Raw genomic sequence first — 11,621 nt, 5'->3', positions numbered from 1 at the left:
GTCAAACCAAAGGCAGCTTTCCACTCTTGAATCATCAACCAACGGCGACGACAAAAGACAACGATAAAAGTAAAATCCGATCATAATCTATCTGAATCCAACACTAATCGATATCACATAGTGGTATGAGTTATTTTATGAACTTATTTGAGAGTTTCAGTGAACTGCCAGTCGTGGGTGAATCTGGCGACATGCTGCCTGTCGCACGAAGCTTCACGCGACAGGGAACCTGTCGCACCAAGCATTGGTGCGACAGGCAGCCTGTCGTCAGATTCACCCACGACTTGCAGTTCGCTGAAACTCTCGAGCAAGTTCAGAAAATAACTCATACCACTATGTATTAATGAAAATAAATAAAATAACTAACCTAAGTTTTGTTGAAGACTGTAGATGGTAGATCGGACGCCGATGAAAGATGAAGCCGCCGCCGACGAGGACTGATGTTACTGTCGATGATGGGAGTTTGTTCGGTTTGAGAGAGATGGGTGAAAGAGAGTATTGTGGGAGAGATGAGAGAGAGGGGTATTTTGATCTCAAAGGTTCTTTTATGACTAATGTTGATAGAAATTTGTTTGGGGGGCTAAGATAGAAAAAATCAAAATTTTTATAGCTATTGGTGTAAATTTCCCCTCAATTAATAATATGCTCGGATGTATAGGGCAAACCCTTTCGCACCATAGCCATAAGCACTTTGCAAAAAAGAGCATGCTTTTCCTTCTTCCTCCTGTCTGTCAAAAATCTTTAGAAAAGCAGTAACGATCGATAAAGCAACAACATCTAGGGATGGCAATTTCCGGGTCCGGGTCCGGGTTTGGTCTTTCCGGTTCCGGACCCGGACACCAAAAAAGTCGTACCGGACCCGGATTTGAACCCGCTTTTTTGAGTACGGGTCCGGTCCGGGTTAAACCCGGAAAATCCGGGTTTCCGGATTGCGGGTTTTTAAACCCGGATCACATACAAATAAAAAGAAAAACGAAAAGAATACAAACCCAGTTCTACAGAAATCAAATACAACCCAAATTCCTAAATATCAAATCCAAATTGTAAAATTTTCAATGTTTTCAAAGCCATAAACCATTCAATGCAAATCTATAACTCACGATTCACAAAATACAAAATCCATGTCTACAGACTACAATTCAAACTCACGATTCACGGCTTCAGTTCATGAACTTCAAGGATCGGCGTCCGGCGAAGCAACAAACGTCGGCTATTGATGATGCTGATGCGGACGATGACGATGATGACGACCACAACGTCACAGCCGCGATTACGATTGGCAAAGGTGGACAAACGGCGGCCAAATGGAGGTTGATGGTGCTGGTGAACATGAACACAACGAAGATATGACGAGTGACGATGATGATTTGATGAAGAGAAGAGCATGATTTGTGAAGAGAAGAGAAGAGAAGAGTTGAAGGAGGAAAAGAATGAGAAGAGAAGAGAAGAATGAAGGTGGCGGCTAGGTTGTGAAAGTGTGAAATTAGGGCATCTCTCTTTTTTTTTTCTATTTATATTAAAAAAATAATTTTAAATTAAAGATATCCAGGTCCGGGTTTCGGATATACGGGTTCATCCGAACCCGGAACCGGACCCGGATACATCCGGGTCAATAAAATTTAATTCGGATACCGGATTTATTTTAATCCGGTACGGGTTGAATCCGGACCGGATTATCCGGGTTCATCCGGGTCCGGTCCGGGTCCGGGTTAAATTGCCACCCCTAACAACATCCATGAATTCTAGAAGTAATTAAAATGGCCACCGACCTCCTGCTCCTACATTAACTCTTCTCTTCTCTTTTATATATTAGCTTACTAGGCTTAGCTGCAGACTCATTGATGAAAGTCTAAAACGCGTTTTCCAAGCATCAACTTCGAAACTCAGAAGTAAGGGTCGTCAATGACACGGAACATTTTAGTTGGCCATTTAATTTTACCAAAAGTAAATGATGAAATAAGAAAAAAAAAATATTCCATTTTATTTAAGGCTCCCCCAAATTGGCGAACCTGATCATGATCATTATCTTCTACCACACCATCACCCAGGCAAATGCGTATCTTCTCAACTTTGTTAACGCGTTTGGCACACAGCATATATAATTTCATTGCACTGCGTTGATAGATAAATCAATGCAATCTTATGTTTAATACATTATATATATAAGACAACATAATGCTATATTGTTGGAAATTATGCTGTCTTACATAATATATATAATTACATTACATTAACAGATAAATAATGATAACAATCTGAAAACGTTGTTGTCAGTAACAAGGACCTATCATCGACCGTTCGCCGCCACTGTACTCTAGCATCATTTGAACCAAAATTCAATATTAATGTACTTTTTAATTGGTGGCTCCTATGTGTTTCGGGATTCTATATTAAAAATTTTAAATATGTATGTCTATAGGGAAGTGATTAAGTGCATGTTGTCGCGCACCACAGCGAACATGTCAAGATCTAAGCCAAGAAATTGTGAGCCCCACAGCATGTCTCCTTACTTTGGATCTGAACAAGCTATCGCACACCAGATCGCTTCTACATACATACATATATACACACATAAATATAAATATATATATATATGTGTGTGTGTGTGTTCTAGTTTGAAATTTTAACGTGCGGGAACGTTCGGGAAAACGCGAACGTTCGGGAAAATGCATAAACCGTGCTGTTTAAACACTTTAAGTTTTAAATTTTTAAAATCCCGTGATTTTAAAATTTTTCCAAATGTTTTCCGTACTTTATGATCTTGGATCAAAAAATTACTATATATATATATATGTAGTTTTCCAATTAGGGATCCCTGACTTTAATAAAGTCAGGGATTAATTAAAAGGCAAAAAAAAAATAGATTTTAATACACTACATCACAAAAGTACAGTACATTAAAATCTGTGTTTATTTTATCTTTCAGTTGATTCCTAATTTTATTAAAGTCCAGGATCTCTAATTGAAAAACTACTATATATATATATATGAGTGCTGTTCCAATCCAGAATCTCAGATTGGAATAATGTCCGTGAGAGAGGCTGGTGGCCTTTGGATCTAAAGGTCACATGTGCAGCCAAACCAAAACAATTAATAGAGAGTCCCAGATTGGAACAGCCTCATATATATATTTGAATGCCAGTTTGTATCTCTCAATTGTTGCTGTATTTCGTTAACGGCGATGTATAATATACCCTAAACTTTGATATGATAGAGCTAGAACTAGTCACATCACAAGCTATGAAACTCAGTCAAGCATGTCAGTGGCTCTGAGAATGCTACGAGTCTATTTAATGACACATCTAGATAGAGAACCAGATCAATTTGTGCCCTTCAAATTGATAAATATTACTAATCAATAGGATGTGAGTTCATGATAATTGTAAATGGAGATGCATACACCAAGAAGATATAAATCAATAGCAGCGTAGAAGTTAACTCCAATAATTGGAATAAATAGAAAGAAAGTTATTTACTCGTTGCTGGGCTGAGATTTCAACCGTTTTGTGTGTCCCACGCTGAACATTGGACACTCCTTTTGCTTTCACGAACTGTCTTTGGCCAAATAAGCTTTTGTTTGGGGCAGCTGCAATGCCACAGTGGAGCTGCTCCCCACGTTTTATTATGGGGATATTTTTCTAAAATATAGGGTGGGGAACAGCTGCATTGTGGCAGCGCAGCTGCCCTAAACGCATCCTAAGTCTATGTCTTTGCGCTTGCTCAATAACAATATGTTGATCCGCTAAGTGTGAGTTCGACCGGATATCAGTCTCATTAGGGATGGCAATTTAACTCGGACTCGGACAAACCCGGATAATCCAGACCAAGTTCAACTCGTACTAGAAAATTTTAAATGCGGTATTATGATGCTATTTTTTTAACCCGGATATATCCGGGTCCGGTTCTGGGTTTGGGTGAACCCGTAAATTTGAAACTCGGACCCGGATAATCTTTATTTTAATATTATTTTTTAATATAAATAGAAACATCAAAGGAGAAGAATTAGTCGTGCCCTAGTTTCACTTTCAAAGTCGCGGCCGCAAAAAAAATCCTCATTAAATCACCGTGAATGTGTTGTGTTCCTCATCCTCACTGTCAAAGCCTAAATCAAATTAACGTGCTTAACCACCTCCGCGGCCAATGACTGTGATACAGGTTGAAAATGCCACCATCATCATCAGCGGCTTGAGGGCGATTGCGGCTGCTGTATATAGCCACCATCCCAATATTGGTACCTTCAGCAAAGCCATGGGCATCATGAACAGCTTCACCAATGATATTTTCGGAAAGTTGGCCGAAGAACATGATTTCCTTCTCTTTGGATTCTAGTTATTGAAAATTTGAAATGGGTATTGGATTGTGATTTGATGGGAGTGTCATACAAGGCAATTGTAAAATAAGTAAAGGCTATAAATGGGATTTTGAAAGTGTTTTTTTTTTCCCCTTACATGATTGTGGCTTTGAGAAGCTTTGGTTGAGTGATCTAGTGTTGATCGTTATTCCTTGCGGTGAGTAAAGTTTGTTAAAGGTTTTTCAAAGAAAATAAGATAAATTAGGTTAAAAAATATCTAGGTTTAAAACCCGGAATCCGGAAACCTGAATTTTTCCAGGTTAAACCCGTACCGGACCCAAAGTTGAAATATGCGGGTTATTATCCGGATCTGGTAAGATGAATTCAAATTCGGGTCCGGTAAGATGAATTCACATCCGGATCCAGAACGGAAAAGACCAAACCCGAACCCAGACCTGGAATTTGCCATCCCTAGTCCCACTCCCACGGGCTTCTTTAGGCGTCAATGTAGCTCACAGATTCTTATGTTCTAACATTGGATGGCGATGACGACTATGGTGAAGTTGTTTTGAATAGAAAAAAAGATTTTATATGAATGATGGTGTGGAAGCAGCGTACACCAAGTGAACAATAGCGAGCAAGGTGGTCATCTAGGATATTGGACCTCGATATCTTGGGAAGGTCCCTTTCATTTTGAGTATTTTATTAATAATAATTTAACTAAAATTATTTTAAAGCTATCTGTCATAAAAGTGCCTATGTCTCTAGTTAATATTATCTTAAATATTATACAAATTTTGTATTTGATAACTTTAATATCAAAGAGTTATAATTAATAATATTATATAATGGTTAATTCATTTATTATTATTTTCTCCAAAAAAAATTAATAAATAAATTCTTTAGAAGCTTTCAGTAGAATTTGGATTGAGTTTCGTGCATTTAAGCCTTTAAAACAGCAGCCCACTATAGTTGTCCCAAAATAGCAGCATGGGTCCATTTAGTAATTACAAACGCTTATGTCGTAGCCTCAACTCCCGTCGGAGAAGTAATTCACAGACTGTAGCTGATGAGTTTCCAGGTCCATCGTAGTCGCAGTCACCTACACTATCACTTTCCTCCCACTTCATATCTTGAACTGTAATTTGCTTTGGAGTGTTATTGTTTAGGTGGGGGTCCCCTATCCAAATTGACAATCCTCTGTATATCTCTTGCTAGATTAAGGCAATAGCCTTTAAAGCATTTCAACATACGTATAGGAAGCAGCCTGCCTTTCCTGCGGGCGAGAATCTACTCATCATGAGATCCATGGTAAAAGCAAAGCAAGTGAGCAAAAATATAGTTCCCAAGCAAATTAAACCTACAGAAATAACTTCAAGACTCCCCCAATAACCCTCTTGCCGAATATTGAAAAGAAATAATAAACCTACACCTTGCATGCATGTGGAAAGCTACTCGCACAATTTGTGGCAGCAATGTGCACTTAATCATCCTCACTCTCAAAAGTCAATTCAAAATAATATACGCCTCCAAAATTATCTTAGTGGCCAAAATGCATGTGTATTTTATAATTGTCTCAATATAAAACGGTAATGCTCATGATTGTTCTCGGTGATTTGGTAATATGATTATGCAATACTATCATTAACAAGACTTTGATCATCTTGTAATTATGGTGACCAACTAATTACCCGACAAAGATTACCGTGATCCCTTTTTCTACATCCTTAATTAAAGTGAGATTTATTCTTTGACATTGAAAACTTTTACTGTTTAAATCATTTGTAATCGATCTCTCATGTATCATCATTGTATTTAAATAAACATTCAACGCACTCATTATAGCCTACGTTTTTTCTTACATGTTAAAACTCTCCTTAGGTATATTGGGAGAAAATTTGTTGCTCAGTTATTAATTTATAAAGAGAGTACAATTTTTATATATTTTTACGTTAGTGTTTCGAATGAAATAAATAATTAGCGATGTTTAAACAATGGTAACTGTTCTTTGCTAGCTTGGGCAGACCCAAAGATATGGAACTTAGGTGTGGGTCTTTTGTCGAAATACCTAATTGGACTAAAGCTTATCGATTTAGAGTGGGATTATTAGCACCCCTCTTATAATCCTTATAAAATTCTTCACTTACCGCAATTACATTAAAACACAAAAATAAACCCTAAGTGTCTATCATTAACTCTTTACATTCACATAACTACTCTAATTTTTTTCGTATATTTTTCGTTTCCTTTTAAACATCGTACATTCTAAATGAATATGATTATACTAATATATTCTTACTCTTGCCATTCTCCTCATCTATTTTAAATTTCTTATATAAATTTAGAATAATAATCATTTTCTTATCATTTTCTCCATATTATATTTTTTAGTGCAAAAAAAAAAAGGATAATTTTAGAATTAAAGTAGATTTCAATAGAAAATAGATTTTAAAAGGAAATTATAGGGTTGCTAATAGTCCCACTCATCGACTTAAAGTACTGGTACGTATTATATGAAGTTCTTTGAAAAGAGGAGAGCTTTTAACACCCCTTTAAAATCCTTATAACACCCCTTTTGAATTTTATTCTTAAAATACCCTTTTAATTTGTGAAAAATAAACTCATATATTAAAATTAACCATCTTCCCATAAATTTTCTCTAAAAAAAAGACGCTCTTTTAGTTTTTATTTATAAAATACATTCAAATACTAAAATCTTAAATTTTTTCTTATTATATAATCTCTATCTCCATAATTCTAAACTCTTATAATTTTCTGAAAAGAAAATATTTGTAATTAAAATTTAAATATAAATATAAACTATAAAATGGGAGTGTAAAATGCTTGTTAAAAGAATAATTTATTTAAGTATTTAATTGAATTTTTATAAAAATAAAATTTAATTAATTTATCTTTAGTTATTTAGGTAATTTTAATTAAAAAATAATTTTATGAGAAATTTTATAGGTGTCAAAAGGCTAACTGCTTTTAGAAATGTAAAAATAAAGATCGGTGGGCCTTTTATCACTGACCTTAAGCTAAAAACGGGAAGGTCAATTGGGCCAATAATCCAGAGATCAAGCCTGTATGCTTCTATCCCGGATTTAAAAAGTGAATGTTCTGTTTGACCAAATAAATCCGGCCATTCCAACACGTAGCAGATCCAACGTCGCTGTAACCTTTGCAGTTCGGTCTAGAATAGTAATAAATACGCATTTTGAAGCTAATCAATTTTATTATATTTCCCTCAGCAGAAGCCACGATCATGATCGTATTGGAATTTGTGGGTGTGCCTTTTTTTTTTCCCCCGCTCAATTAGAGGTTGACTAAATGATGATGTTGCTTGTTATTGAGGTTTGAATTATTTGAATCAAAGTCATTCTTTATTTCATTATGAAACACGGACCTAAAGTTCTGTTATTTTATTCTGAATCTGATGGTTAAATTCTTGGTCATCAGTTTTTGCCCATACGATGACTTGTCAACGAGCGTTTACATTCAAAGTGTAAAAGTTTGGTAGCCACTGGCTCGGTCTTGGAGCCTTGTGGGTTGAATTTTAATTTTCTAAATTTTAATGAGAGTAGAAACAAGGGATATATTTTTGAGTTAGTACTTGCTGCATGTATTAATATATTAATTTCAAAATAAAAAAGTGCAGAAGTTTGGTAGAAAGTTTGCTTGATTAGTTTTAGCTAATTAGTGGCAGCAAACCCGATTTTGATTAAGAAGGGGTTCGGTCAAAGCCGACCTATACATCACTTCAAAGTAAGAAAAAACAGATGCGTGCCGTAACCCAGTTCAATGTGCGGCTGCAACCGTTGTTTTACAATTTAAGTTTAAAATAGATCAATTAAAAAGCCAAGCAATTGTTGACTAAAATTACGAACCCTTAGTTGACTCTCATTATTAAAAGGACACGGTAAGTGTTTTTGGTTCAACCCAAGAGCTTCATTTTGGAGGGTTAGTTTTGGAAATAGTAGGGATACTTCATAATAATTTTTGGGATCCTAAAAATAAGAGAACATAGTTGTTAGAGACTGTGTTAGTAGTGACTGGCAACGACACTTCGATGGTAAAATCAAATAAGGGTTGGAGAGGATTGAAACGAGTGAAAAATTAAAAGTTGTAGGGATAAACTAAACTTGTTTTGCTAAAAATGACCTCACCTTATATAGCGTGTGTCCTTGAGGATATCTTAGTGTGTAGATTTCCTAAAATATAGGGGATGAAGCAGCTGCATCGTGGCAACATAGTTTGCCCAACCGCACCCTTGATGTCTTTCTTAGACGCATAGTGAGCTTCAATAAGTTATTATTCTACTAGGTAGAGGCTTTTGAATAATTTAATTATTCAATTTGAATGCTTTTACCTCTTTAAGGTAGGACACATGTCAGCAGTATGACTGTCCACAATAACATCATGTCTTAATCTTCAATTGGGTTGTAGGAGCTACTGACTTCACTGAGGGTGGCTCAGATAACGGTAGTACTAGTTTCTTTTTTCACTGCTAACACATGTGACTTTTATAAAGATATTTTAGGATAGTCCTTGTGAGACTATATCACACCGGTGAAGGAGCAGTCATTATCACAATTATCCTTTGTGGACATGTGGCAACCTTAATATACTTTAGGAGACATTTACTTCACTTTTCAAGTTATTAGGGTGGCTCATACTCTTTTCTTTTCTATTTTTAAGCTTTCAATTTCATTTTCACATTTTGTAAGGATTTAATGAATATAGAGGATATTGCACTCTAATTATATAACCCAAATTTTACCACCTATACTAAAGATTTTTTCCTTTTTTTTTCCTTAAAGTAGAGATTAGTAACAATTAAATTAATTTTTAGTGTCATATCTCTTTCAAATTTGAATACGAAAGATCAGATAAAGTCTTAAAGAGAACTGCTTAGAAAACATTTCATCAAACTATGCTCATATCATATATTATGAACAGCGGTAAAATCAAGATTTTCATTCGGCCATGCTATAACAAAACCAATAAGTGCCCAAAAATACAAATTTGAGGGTGGCAAACAGTATAGTTTACAAAAAAAAAATTGTCGAGCCCCGAGTCTTATCTTTATTAAAAAAAAAATCAACAATTAACATAGTTCGAATAATATACATTTCCAATGATGGAGCCAGTAATTTGATTCGGGAGGGGCATATTCAAATATAAAATACAATTTAGGAAATTTCAACAACAAAAAATAATATGTTTCAAAATTTGAACTTAATGGAAATTTAAGAGAGAGAAATTGCAAATAACTTCTTCTTTTTCAAATGGATTTGTAACGAAATTCTAATTTTATGTAGGGAAAAAAGAAAAAGCATAGAAATTGGACCGATAAAGAATGAGAGATAAGTTATAATGAAAAGTAGAGCTAAAGAAATTTGATACAACTCATTTATTTGGCATAAATATGTTACGAATAAATGAGTTTCAATCATGAAAGTTGACACGATTATTAAATGAGCCGATGTCCTAATCAACAAAGTTCTTTTCCTTATTAGATTAAGGTTCAATTTTCTGACCCATTTACCTAGTTAATGTCATGATTAGTAAATGGTTATTCAAAACTAATTCATATTTGCATTAAAATATACTTATATTTTTTATTCTAATTTAATTTGCAAGTTCTTGTTATGAAAAATCAAATATTGAATACAATTATCTTTTTGTGAATGATGAATATTTATATGATGTAAATGAATAATATTTTGATAGACATGTATATTTTATAATTTTGATACGTAATATTATTTAAATATATAAAAAGAGTGCAATTTGTATTAAATGGGTGTGGCGGTGTGCAATGTTTGATATAAATTGCATTAAATAAGTATTAAATAGACTAGCGGGTTGTGTCACATTAGATAATGCAATTTGTTGATTAGTAAATGAACCGTGTTGAGTTACTTGTGTATTTTCTGTGTTAGTTTCGGGTTTCAATATTGAGTAGGACTATTAGCACTACTCTATAATTCTTATAAGACCCCTCTTCTATCACAATTATATTAAAGGATAAAATAAATCTAATTAAATCCCTATGTTTTTCCCTTTCTATAAGTTTCTTAGTCTAACTCACCCACAGAACCATAAGAACAACAATTCTCACTTTTTTTTGTGTGTACTCGGAAGACTTTGCATTCTAATCAATGTGATTCTGCTAATATATTCTTACCCTAATCAATCTCCTCATCTATTATCAATTTCCTGTATAAACTTAAAAGAATTTTTTTTTTATCATTTCCTACATGGCTACATGTTAATTTAAAAAAGAAAGGTTACAGATTAGCTATTTGAATCCACTTTTAACTCTAATTAACTCAAATATATAATTTTTTAATTTTAAATATATATGATTTAATCATTCAAAATTTTGTATAAGGAAACTATATTTAGAGATTTGGAGTTGAGTGGACGAAACTGAAAAATTAGAAAAAGAACTTGAAAAGTTTGAAAAGCATATTTTTAGAATTAAATAGCTCATCATAGAAAAAGGGGTTTTAAACGAAAAATTATGGAGTGTTAATAGTCTTATCATTCAATATTTTAATACAATTATCAAATTAATTATGTTTTGATTAATTTAAATTTGATATGATATGAAATTAACACAAAATGAATACGACCTAATAACATGTTATGTGATCTCAATGAAAAGGTTTTGCTTTAGGTTTATTAAAATTTTGAAAATACAAACGTGGCGCCTATTGTGATAGATTCACTTAAGAATTAGACCACTTAATTGGCTCGGTTTATGAACATTTCCGTAACGCTACGGAGCAGGGAATTTGTATGTGATATTTATAACATTTATGGTTAAGTAATAACGTTGCTTTTAATAGTGTTTTGAAATTGACATCTCGATTTTGTAACATTTTCATTTCAAGGTTATTATCAGTAAACTTTTTTGCGTCAAGAATGATAGGGCATTTTGGATTAAAAATAATAGCCTAATCAGGAAAGCCTACGTGTTGGCGAATGGCTAGAATCAATGGAATCAAAATTTGAGTAAAAGAACCCACGTGTTCATTTTAATAATAACCCAAAAAAAAAGCATTTTTGGCCCGAACTTCAACATGATTTTTGAACGAAGGAAAACAAAATGATAGGGCATGCCAAAATTAAAAATCCTTACTCCGGAGACTTCGATCTCAATGATTTAGAAAGTAGGAATTTCCTACAATGATATATTTATTATCCTTTGGTCTTAACATTTTATTTCAAAAGTTATATCAAAGTTACTTTGTTATCTCACTTCTAGCTATTAATTCGTAGATTTGAAATATTAATGGTGAAAGATAGGCATATAAAATGA

Source organism: Citrus clementina, unplaced genomic scaffold, assembly GCF_000493195.1.
Source record: "Citrus clementina cultivar Clemenules unplaced genomic scaffold, Citrus_clementina_v1.0 scaffold_2, whole genome shotgun sequence".
Taxonomy (NCBI): domain Eukaryota; kingdom Viridiplantae; phylum Streptophyta; class Magnoliopsida; order Sapindales; family Rutaceae; genus Citrus; species Citrus x clementina.
The sequence above is the reverse complement of the archived record's forward strand: the minus strand, read 5'-3'. Positions refer to the sequence as shown.